Raw genomic sequence first — 12851 nt, 5'->3', positions numbered from 1 at the left:
CCTGTAAAGAGGCGAACAGAGATGGAGTTGTCACTCGCACCCACTGTTGCCTGGACACAGTGTCCGTAGAGGCTAAAGGCCTTAAGTAGGAGTTGTGGTGTCTAGCACTACGACCTTAGACTTGAGTAGAAAAGCCTCAGACGAATGTAGAAGAGAGTAGACCACAACTCAGTAGACAAGTAGAGTCGCTGTGAGAGTTTCCTGTTCCACGTCTTACCTCAAAATTTGGAAGGCCAATGTGTGGATGGAGATCGCAGAGCGTTCGGTGACTTGGAAAGAGTTCAGGAGGTGTGCTTTGTGACCAGCAAAAATCCAGGACCCCAGAGCACTGGAGGATGCTGGATTACCAATATAAGGCTATCCAAGTCACGGCACCAATGTTATATATTAATGTTAGCCATCGCAAAACACACCGAACACCGGAATAAGGGAAAGGGTTTATTGGGAACACCCTACAGACCAGAGTGAAGGGGTGGTGAAGGAAAAAGAGAGAAAGAGAATATAAGAGAGAAACAGAGAGGAGAGGAGCTAGCAAGGAGAGAAGATGGAGCAGAGAAGAGGAGAGAGGAGAGCAGAGCCAAGAGACTAGAGGAGGAAGCTAGAGAGGAACCGAGAGAGAAGAGTCAAGAGGAGTTTACAACTTTTTAAGTTAAATAATAATCTATCATATGAATTACCACAGTGTGTTTACCTACTTATTTATTGAGGGGCATTTTGGTGGCTTTCAAGTTTGGGCAATTATGAAGACACTGATATCGACATGAGTATGCATCTATGCATGCAAACATTTCTCTTTTCACTTGGGGAAATGACAAGGAGCATGATATGCCCAGTTTTGTAAAATCTGCCCAATTGGGGCCAGTACTATTGCATGGTGGATGAGGCCACCACTTGCTATGCTGGCATACCATATGGGCTGCCTCAGGTTCCAGCTGCTCCACTTCTCTTCCAGCTCCCTGCTAAGGGAAAGCAGTCGGGGATGACCCAAGTGCTTGGGCACCTGCACCCACATGGGAGACCTGGAGAAAGCTCCAGTCTCCTGACTTTGGCCTGGCCCAACCCTGGCTGTTGTGGCTATTTGAGGAGTGAACCAGCAGGTGGAAGATTCTCTCTCTCTCTCTCTCTCTCTCTCTCTCTAGCTGTGTCTTTCAAATAGATCTTGAAAGAAAAATCTGCCCACTTGTTTTCCAATAGTAGTGTACCATTTTGTATTCCCACCAACAATGAAAGAATTTCTGTACTGTTCCACATCCCTGCCAGCATTTGATTTTATCAGTATTTTTGTATTATCCATCTAATATATAATATATTGTATATTATATATAATATATTGTACATATACAATATATTGTACATATACAATATATAATATATTGTATAATATGTATAGTAATATCTCCCTCTTCTTAAAATAAATTGTAAATCCTTAATGACATGTGACACTGGATATCTCATACTCATTTGCCATCTGTGTATCTCCCTTGGTGAGATGTTTATTTGGATTATGCTTTTTTAATAGGACTATTCCCTCTATTTACATCCAAAATATTAATATTTTTCTTTATTACTTCCTCTTTCATTCATGAGCTATTTACATATATGTTTCTTAATTTTTAATATCTGGACATATTTATATTACTGACTGGCAATTTGTGGTTGAGGAAAATAATTTGTATTATTTCAGTTGTTTTAAATGTGTTAAAGTCTGTTTTATGATGAAGACTATGGTATGTTTCTCTTTTCAGTTCTAAAAGTTTTTGCTTTATGTATTTTGTAGATCTTTTGAGATCATTAAGTCTTCTTGAGAAATTGATACTCTTGAGATTATGTTAATCCTTCTTTATCCCTGGTAACATTCCCCAGTGGTGTCTACTTTTTTTACAATAACAAAATCCCTCTCTCTTTTGTAGCAATTGCATGCTACAGATTTTGAAATTTTTATTTTTTAACCTATGTCTCTACGGTTAAAGTAAATTTTCTCTAGTCTTTTCTCATAGTCTTACTATGACATGTGACAATCTTTTCCTTTTAATTTGGACGTTTAAACCATTTATGTTTAATGTAATCATTTAAATGATTGGCCTTTAAGCTACCTAATCTTTTTTTTTCAATTTTATTTAAGTTATACAAGTTTCATGTATTTCATATAAACAGATTTAGGAATATGCTGGCACTTCCCACCCTACCCTCTCTCCTGCCCATACTCCAACCCTTTTTCTTCTTCCCTCTCCCACTCCCACTCTTTAATTTTTACAAAGACCTACTTGCAATTTACTGAATGACCATAAAGTTTTTTAAAGATTTATTTATTTATTTGAAAGTCAGAGTTATGCAGAGAGGAGAGGCAGAGAGAGAGGTCTTCCATTTGCTGGTTCACTCCCAGTTGGCTGCAATGGCCAGAGCTGGGTGGATCTGAATCCTGGAGCGTGGAGCTTCTTCCAAGTCTCCCATGCAGGTGCAGGGGCTCAAGGACTTGGGCCATCTTCTACTGTTTCCCAGGCCATTGCAGAGAGCTGGATGAGAAGTGGAGCAGCCAGAACTCAAACTGGCACCCATATGGGATGCCAGCACTGCAGGTGGCAGCTTTAGCTATTATGCCACAATGCTGCCTCTAATGACCATAAAGTTAAACCTACATTAAGTAACAGAGTTCAACAAATTGGATGAAAAAAAAAAAAAACACCGTTCATCAACAGAAAAGACAGATGTCCTTAGTTATTTAGTATTTATTAATTTCCCTTCCTTTCTTTTTTCAGATTCCCTTATTAATTTTTACTTTATTTTTCTTCCACTCCTTAAGTTTCCCCCTAAGATTTGCAGCATGCACCTTTAACTTGTAAAAAATTACTTTCAAATAACTTCATAAGAATCAGCCCATAATGCATTTTCAATTTCTCTCTCCCATTCTTTGTTCTAGCTTGTCATGCCCTCTACATACAATAAAAGTCTATCATTATTGTATTAGATGGTCAATTAATTATATTTTAAACTGTTTCTTTGGAGTCAATTGTATATTTACATACATACGATAAATAATAAAGATCATATGTCACACATAATTTTTTCCAATGATAATATCTTGCAAGACTGTAGTAGAATATTCCAACCAGGGTAGCCATATTGTCACAGACAAGGGACTAAACACTTGCATTACCACAGACTAAACACATGCATTACCACATGTTGTGCTCTTATAGCCACATCCACTTCTCTCCTGCATCAAACCACTCCCTAACCCCATGGAAACCACAAATCTATTTTCCAAATTCATCATTTTGTTAACTCAAGAATGTTATATAGGGGCTGGCATTGTGGCATAGTAGGTAAAGCTGCTCCCTGCAACCCAGCATCCCTTATGGATGCAGGTTCGAGTCCTGGCTCCCTCACTTCCAATCCAGCTCTCTGCTCAGGGACTAGGTAAAGCAACAGAAGATGGTTTAAGTGCCTGGGCCTCTGCCACCCATGTGGGAGACATGGAAGCAGATCCTTGCTCCTGGCTCCTGGTCCTGGCTTCAGCTTGTGTTGCAACCATCTGGAGAGGGAACCAGCAAATAGAAGATTGGAACAAGCAGATGGAAGAACTCTCTCTCTCTCTCTCTCTCTCTCTCTCTCTCTATCCCTCCCTCCCCATCCCCTATCTTTCTCTCTTCTGTCTCTCCCTGAAGCACATGGTTGCTAAATGTCTAGATTTTTAAGAAAGCAGCAAACCTGCCCAAGAGTAGCCGGATCACTTTACAAGAGTCGGTGTTGGAGCAGTCCAGTTCTCTGCACCTTTGTGAGTATATTTTTCATCAGCCATTCAGGTGGAAGTGTAGTGAGACCTCCTTATAGTTGCATGTTCCTTCTATCACCAATTATGTTAAACATGTTTTTATGTGTTCATTTACCATCTACATGCCCTCTTTGTGAAATGCTTCTCCCTATATTTTTTCCACATTCTAATTAAGTTGCTTGTATCCTTTTTACTTTTTGAATCTTTTTATTTTGAACTAATACATAAAAGTGTACATCCTTTGGGGGTTCCACATGACACTTCTATAAATCTACACAGTGTTTCAAGTTCAAACAAGGGCAAACACATGTATCTCCTCAAACATTTGTTAGCTCTTCTGGATTTTTTTAAGGAAAATACATAGTACATTCTCATTGCCTACAATCACCGTACTATGCAATAGAGTACCTGAACTACCTTATCTTTGTTCTTTGTATGTTTCATATACCAGCACACTGTGAGATACGTGTTTCTAAATATTTACCACCGCTTTGTAGTTTGTCACTCCATCCTCTTTATGGGATCTTTGGCAGAATAAAAAAAATTATAGTCTAAAATGTTCAATTTATTATTTTTTTCCTTTTACAGATTGTGCTTTATGTGTCAAGTCTAAGATCTCTTTACCTAGTCTTAGATCAGAAAGTTTTTCTCCCGAGCTTGTACATTTTTCTATTTTAATTTATCTGTGATTCTTTTGGAATTGATTTTTATGTATGGTGGTTTATGGTGGTGGTGGCTGTTCTATCGACTTTCTGATTCACAGGTTTTCCTTGCTCCAGCACTACTTACTGCACAGGTGCTCTGTCCTCTGCCGAGTTGCCTTTGTTTCTGTGCCAAAAGTCAGTGGCTATGGTTGTAGGGGTGTGTCTTTCCTTTTGCAAACTATTTGCTTAATCTATACATCTATCTATCTACTATCTTACATATTTATAAATATATTTAAATATGTCATATGAGAGAGAAAAGTTTATCATTTTAAGTGTAGCCAAGTAGTGATTTTTCTTTTGCTATTGCACTTGAGGACTTATTAATGACCTAATACCAGCTCTTCAATTAAACTTTCTTTCAAATTTTCAAATTCATTTAGAGAGCTTTCAATTTAGTAGTTTTAAAATTATGTAACATTGTATGGAATACACATATAACACCTACTTGAAAAGATAGTTTCAGGCCTACATTCGATATATTTCAAAAAATCAACTTCTGTTATATTCAGCATAGAAAGATAGTAAGATACCAATGGGGAAAAAAATTGCCTCAGATAGCCCTAAAACAAAAGTGTGTGTGTGTGTGTGTGCATGCATGTGCTGATAGAATACAACATACATATGTGAAATCTCTGGTCTCTTCCATATTAATAGGCCTCCAAGGGGCATGCCAAGTGTTTTAGTCACTGATTTACTATTGTTTGCCATATTTATTCTGTTTTGCCATAGCCAGCAGATAACAGCAATGACCTAAGCAGTGGACAATGACATTACTCTTATGTGGTGACCATATTGTTAGGGACTCAGTTCTACAATTTTGCTCTGTCGTTTATCAGTGGCAGATATACAGAATGCAATTTCTTCCATGATCACTTGAGCCAATAATAACATGCCTCACCATATTAACTAGGCTGCTATTTTAAGAGCATCTACTTCTGCTTTCTCTGGTTTCTTAGACAATCCAGGGATACTATTCCTGCAGAGGATAGGGAGTGTTTGAATTAGATATGGAAGAGCAGCTGAACTTGTCATAGGTTGGCACTGAAGTTGAAAAATTCCCAGGTTCGGAAAATAGCCTGAAAGGCAGAGTGAGGGCTGTGGTGTTGTCTACGAAGCAGGGAATAGTGCAGTGAGAGCAGAGTAGTCAACCGTAGCTGGGTTGAGAAGATGGAGACTCCACTGACACTTAGAAATGTAAAAGTTGGGGCTGGCACCGTGGCACAGTGTGTTAATCCTTTGTCTGCGGCACTGGCCATATGGGAGCTGGCTCTGGTCCCAGCTGCTCCACTTTCGATCCGTCTCTCTGCTGTGGCCAGGGAAAGCAACAGAGGATGGCCCACATCCTTCGATCCCTCACCTATGTGGGAGACCCAGGGAGGCTCCTGGCTCCTGGCTTTGGATCCACCCACTCTGACCATTGTGGCCAGTTGGGGAGTGAACCAGCGGAGGGAAGATCTCTCTCTCTCTCCCTCTTACTGTCTGTAACTCTACCTTTCAAATAAAATAATTTAAATCTTTAAAAAAAAAAAAAAAGGAACGTAAAAGGCGTGGAGGATTGGAAGTATGCAATAGAGCCTTGACAGTTGTCCTGAATGACGTCATGAAGCAATAGCAGCAAGTCTTCTGAAAATGATCTTTTTCTTTACTCTTCCAGGCCTATCAAAGCACTCAATGTGTTTTTCTGAATCCAGAATAACCTTGCTTCAAACAACTGGCAAAAGAGCCCCCAAAATTACATAAACTGATGCAATAAAAGCCACATAAATTTTAAAAGTAATAAAGAGACAACAGACTTTTTAGAAGAGTAAGTCTGCAACAGTCAAGTCTGGATGCTTGGAGAACATGAAAGGACATCAAAGGATAAAACTGGATGGGGTCAGGTTGTGGTGCAGTCTGTTATGCTGCCCCCACCAGCACTGGCATCCCATATGAGCGACCGTTGGAGACCCGGTTACTCTACTTCCTATCCAGCTCCTCCCATTACTCCTGGAAAAGCTGTGGAAAATGGCAAAAATGCTTAGACTCCTGCCATTCACATGGGATATCTGGATGCATTTCCAGGCTCCTGGCTTTGGCCTTGCTCAGCTCTGGCCACTGCAGCCATTTGGGAGGTAAACCAGAGATGAAAAATCTCTCTCTCTCTCTCTCTGGGTCGATATTGTGGCATAGTGGATTAAGCCATTGCTTGCAGTGCTGGCATCCCATATGGGCTCTGGTTCAAGTCCCAGCTGCTCCACTTCCAATCCAGCTCCCTGCTAATGAACCTGGGAAGGCAGTGAAGATGGCCCAAGTTCTTGGGCCCCTGCACCCACATGGAAGACCCAGAAGAAGCTCCTGGCTGCTGGCTTTGACCTGGCCCAGCTCTGGCTGTTGTGGCCATTTGGGAAATGAGCCAGCATTGGAAGATGTCTCTCTCTATGTGACTCTGCTTTTCTAAAAAATGAAATCTTTTAAAAAGAAAAAAAAAGGTCTCTCTTCCTCTCCCTCTTTTTTCTCTCTCTCTCTTTCTGTCTCTCTCTTTCTGTAACTTTGCCTTTCAAATAAATAAATAAATCTTTAATCTTAAACCTCAGATCCCTTCAAGAGCTAAAGCAAAGAAACAAAATTTGATAGAAAAGGAAAAACAAATGGTTAGTTCAAGTCATACTGTATTTCTGTGTATCAATAAGTAGACTGGCCAAAGTCAAGTCTGAACTTGATGCTACCAACAGAAAATGCACTGATGAGTTACAGAATAATTACAGGATTTTTAGTATGTTTATTTCAGTTGTTATTAATAACTGTTGGAGTAAAATTTTAAGTATGGCACTACAGTGTAGGCACACTCATTTCTCAGGACTGTCAGCAACAATCTCACACCTGTGGCCCCACACTGCACATTTGGAATACCAAACAGGCTCATGCATCTGAGGCCACGAGAGCTACTTAGGACAGTCCTTTGATTTCATTAAAAATTTTTCCTCTCTTTTTTTCCTCTCTGTTCTTGTGTCTAAAATGAAAGCAATTCACTGTCAATGTCCTTTTTTAAAAAAAGATTGATTTATTTATTTGAAAGTCAGAGTTACACAGAGAGATAAGGAGAGGCAGAGAGAGAGAGAGAGAGAGAGAGAGAGAGAGAGAGAGGTCTTCCATTCACTGGTTCACTCCCCAGATGGCCGCAACGGCCAGAGCTGTGCCAATATGAAACCAGGAGCCAGGAGCTTCTTCTGGGTCTCCCACGTGGAGGCAGGGGCCCAAGGACTTGGAACATCTACTACTGCTTTCCCAGGCCACAGCTGAGAGCTGGATGGGAAGTGGAGCAACCGGGACTTGAACCAGTGCCCATGTGGGATGCCGGCATTGCAGGAGGCAGCTTTACCCCTTATGCCACAGCGCCAGCCCCCATTGTGAATGTTCTTGAACATGCTTCTGAGTTTTTCTTTCCTGTGAAATTTTGAATTGGCCAGGTTGATATTCTGCTTTTAGCTTATCTCACAAGATGGGGCAAGTTTTCTGTCTTCATTTGGAGGACCCATGACCAACACGGATTCAAATAGCTAAAGGTAATTACAGGTCCTAAAGATTATTTTTTTTCAATGCTATGAATGCTAACTCAAAAGAATTCTATGTTTGGAACTATGACATGATCCTATCTTTATAATTTTTGCTGCATTTGTATTAATATTTTATAGTTTTCAGACTAAAAATGCTCTAACTTACTTGGCTAATCCACTCTTCCCATATTTGAATCCACCACCAAACTGTTAACAATTCTCATGCTTTCATAATTGTTTTTGCACATAAAGGCAACAACTTCTACAATTGTTAAGAATCGAATGACTTAAAAACTGTAATATCATATTGTATACTTTTAATCTGCTAGAAGAGATGATACTAAGTGTTTTGTGTTTCATCATACACACACACACACACATATAAACCATAACTATATGAGGTGATTTACTAATTAGCATGATTGTGGCAATCATTTCACAGTGTATATGCATATCAAAGTGTCACATTGTATGCCTTAAATATATTCAGATTCTATTTGCTAATTGTACCTCAATAAAACTGAGGAAATATCTTGCTATTTTGTGTGGAACTAATAGTGTATCAGCATATGATATATAAAATAAAAGTTGTTTGTTTTGAGTTACATGGACAATGTTTATCTTTACAAAAAGTATGTTTGATCATTTTAAGATGCTTTAGTATGTTCAGGTCATATATCTTTCTTGTTTTATGGACACTGTGGTCTTTATTAGATATCATAGTGGCCTATATGATCATTTGATTATTGATTACATACTGAGACCAGAAAGTATTAGATATTCCACTTTCCTGAGGCCTGGGACAAAGAAAAACTGAATAATCAATATGAGCTGACTCTTAGTACCATGTCTGAACTCTTATGTAGCCCTAATGTGCGTGTGTGCGTGTGTGCGTGTGTATGTGTGTCTATGTATGTGTGGCAGAGAGAGGCAACAGTAGGTTAAAAAGCAAACTGCACAATCTTCACAAACAAATAACAATGCAACAGTGGACATTTTCCTTTTTGAAATGTTTAGAGTTATGATGTCTGAACAAAAGCCAGCATCGTGTCAGGGGTGGGTGAGGGCTGTCTGGGTGAGCCTATGCTCCACAGGGACTAGTTGAAACTGAGGGCGTTGGTTTCATGACCACCACCAGGACAGCCCACCCACTAAGTTAACTTAACTGAAACCACAGTCTCAAAAGGGAGAATGTTATCAGCAAAATGCTCTCCTACTATTTCTATGTGTGCTTTTGTAGGTCCCAATGTTTTTAATTTTTTGTTACATAAGGAACATAGTTTCAGATTTACATTAAGTAGGAAATAAGAGGAAACTTCAAAAAAATTATGGAAAATAGAATATAATGATGTTTTGTTTTGTTGTGAAAAGATTTGAAATCAGGCTTAGCTTCATAATTTGTGTTTTTCATGAATTTTTTGGAATATGTGCTGCCTAAGTGATCACTTTCATGAACTTTTTGAAGATCTCTGGCATAAAGAGCAATATTCTAGCTATTCCTTTTTGTAGAGTAATGAGAAGTATTTTTACCAAGAATTTCTCTCATTTGAACCTTGCAGGAAACTCACCTGTGATAGGAAATAGTACGTCCATTTCATAGATAAGAAAATCAAAGCTCCAATTTGCCCATCACCTTACAACAGTGAGACGAGACACAAGCCATCGCACTTTAAATCTGGATGCATTCGACTATACCCTGATGCCCATCGGTCCTGTTAGCACCTGTTTTCTTTGGCACCAGGTCTGAACAGCTTAGTCCAGAGCAGTGAGGTCCCTGGAAGTCAAAGTATTTGCTGGGGTTTGTGCCAGAGCAAAGTTGCATGCATTTCTCAAGACACTCACTCAGGACAGCACCTGACTCTAGCCTAGAGTGGGGACTATGGCTCCTGGCAGTGTGGGCAACCCCACGCTAAGATCAACCTCTGCACAGCACTGGATTTCTGCCACGCTCTCTCCATTTCTGTAATTACCTCTAAATATAACACACAGCCATTAATGGTGGTTCCTATGAAAATGTGATAATATTTCTCTTCTTTCATTGGACAAGTGCATCTGCCTGCCTTATCCTACATTTTTAACAAGTATAGCCTTAGATTAGCAAACCACAGGTTTGGGTAGCTTTCTTTTTTTCTGACCCTGGCTTCCATATAAAGCTTCTAGCTTTCTCTATTCTAAAGTTCACTGAAGTATTTTTCTGCTTTCCTGCAGTTTTTAAGTAGATAATAAGTTCCAAAATTCACCAGCCTTTCACTGAAAGAAGCTTGTCACGGTGGTTGGTAGCTAATGAAGGCCCCTTTAGTTTATCTTCATCAATTGTCAAATATTTGAGTCCGTGAAGTGGTGTGATGAGGTACAAAGACAGATATTTGAAGGGATTTTAACTCATTTGAGCAATTACATGCTTAACTGCTCTGCGATAATCTGTCAGTCCGAGTCTTTTCTACACAGCACAAGTGGGGAGCAGTAGAATAGCTGGATTTAGAACACAAAGGCTTAGTCTGAATGGAAGAAAGGCACCAGCGAGATTAATTGCCAGTAACAAACAGCAGGGCCGCTTGCAAGTTATCTATCACGTAGTTACCTACCAGCAGTGGTGGGGGCCGGCTCACAGAGAGCCGCCCGGGGTTGGACAAAACAGCCATGCATGGAATCCTGAGCCCCACCACCGATTTGCAAAGAGGCAGGCAGCTCCAGGCTTCTAAAGTGTATGTGTGTACCCGTGTTTGCCCGTGTGCATGCTTTCAGACAAGCAGTGTGCTTGTGTTAGTGTACACGCACATGCAGATTTACTAATGTGTGCACTAAGAGTGGCAGTGTGTGCATACCAGTGTGCACGTGCATACAGATTTACCAACACATATGCATTCAGACAGACAGTATATACACATTATTGAAAAATAGCAGCTTTCATCAACGAGCTCATGATTTAAAGGCTCCCTCAGGGCTTGCATTATGGGGTACAGCTACCTGCAATGCTGGGTAAAGGCAGCTGCTCCAATTCCAATCCAGCTCTCTGCTCTGGCCTGGGAAAGCAGTAAAGATGGCCCAAGTCCTTGGGCCCCCGCATCCATGTGGGAGACCCGGAAGAAGCTCCTGGTATCTAGTTGCCTCCATTTGGGGAGTGAACCAGTGGATGGACGATTTCTCTTTCTCTCTCTCTCTCTCTCTCTCTCTGCCTCTTTGAAACTCTGCCTTTCAAATAAATAAGTAAATCTTTTTTTAACTTTTATTTAATGAATATAAATTTCCAAAGTACAGCTTATGGATTACAATGGCTTCCCCCCCACCATAACTTCCCTCCCACCCGCAACCCTCCCCTTTCCCTCTCCCTCCCCCCTTCCATTCACATCAAGATTCATTTTCAATTCTCTTTATATACAGAAGATCAGTTTAGCATATATTAAGTAAAGATTTCAACAGTTTGCACCCACATAGAAACACAAAGTGAAAAATACTGTTTGAGTACTAGTTATAGCATTAAATCACAATGTACAGCACATTAAGGACAGAGATCCTACATGAGGAGTAAGTGCACAGTGACTCCTGTTGTTGACTTAACAAATTGACACTCATAAATAAGTAAATCTTTAAAAAAATAAAATAAAGGCTGCTTCTAGGATCAGTCATCTAATAGCTAACTAAGTCTATGAAGTCGTCATTCCTATCCTTTAAAATTTAACTTATAAATTTTGAGAAGTTAAAAATAAATGTAATGATGAGAGAACTAAAATAATCTTAGAAAATCAGAACACTTTGGAAATTTATATTTATTAAATAAAAGCTAAAAAATAAGAAAATCAGAACAAATCATCAGCTAAATCCAAAACTTGTCACAAAGATACCTGATGGAGTCCGTGCAGTATTGGTATGAGGGCACATAGATCAATGGACCAGAATATAATCCTTATGGACAATAAATAAGTGTGTGGATGAGTCTCCACTCATTAAAAACACAGCTATAAGGGAGGCTGTATCAAGGAAATGGGGTTTTGCTATGGCTGCGGCAGTCACCCCTCAGTGTGGATCTTTGGTTCCCTGTCCTCGATTTCTGTTGGACATACTCTCTGGGAGACACATTGGTTACCTTTGTAGACCATGGTGTATGACAAGATAGTCTGCCCCTCCATGATTCGTCCCTTCTCTAATTCCCTGATGTCACCTAATGCTAAGCATCCCTGGGGGCGCATGTAGAGCAGAGACACAGCATTGCAGGTGTGGGCCTCAGGGGAGTTGCTGTGGGAGGCGTGTCCTCACAAGGGGCTATGAAGACTGGTAGGACACCCAGAGAAGTGGGGAGTGGGGTGGGAGACCAGGCATTTCATGGGAAGAGAAGAGCATGAATAAAATACGGTGAGAGGAACACAGTGGCTTGGTGTTTCCTCCAAAACTTGGGTCACCATTTCATTGCCATGGTGATAGCATTGAGAGATGTGCACTTGAAGAGCTAATTAGTCCATAATCATCCTCATAAATGGGTTAAAGTCTTTGTGGTGGGAATGAGTTGCTCCTAAATGGGATTCTGGGCCCCATGCTCTCTCTCTCTTTCCCACTCCCACCTCTTTCTGTCTTGCTCTGTGTGATTCGCTCTGCCATGTGATGGTGCAGAAAGAAGCATTCCTCAGATGCAGCCCTCAGCCTCAGACTCCCCAGCCTCTCCAACTGTGAGACAAATAAACTTCCACTGCTTATAATTTACCCAATCTGTGCTGCTCCGTTATAGCATTAGAAGGGGACTGGACTTTTCAGAAATAAGGGGTATCTGTACTGGGAGGCCAAGTTGTGAAAACACGGTTAGAAAGGCACGTGTAGGGCACACCTTGGAGGGCCTTTAATTCCTCA

Source organism: Oryctolagus cuniculus, chromosome 12, assembly GCF_051225735.1.
Source record: "Oryctolagus cuniculus isolate XC-2025 breed Fujian yellow rabbit chromosome 12, ASM5122573v1, whole genome shotgun sequence".
Taxonomy (NCBI): domain Eukaryota; kingdom Metazoa; phylum Chordata; class Mammalia; order Lagomorpha; family Leporidae; genus Oryctolagus; species Oryctolagus cuniculus.
Note: the sequence above shows the minus strand (reverse complement) of the source record.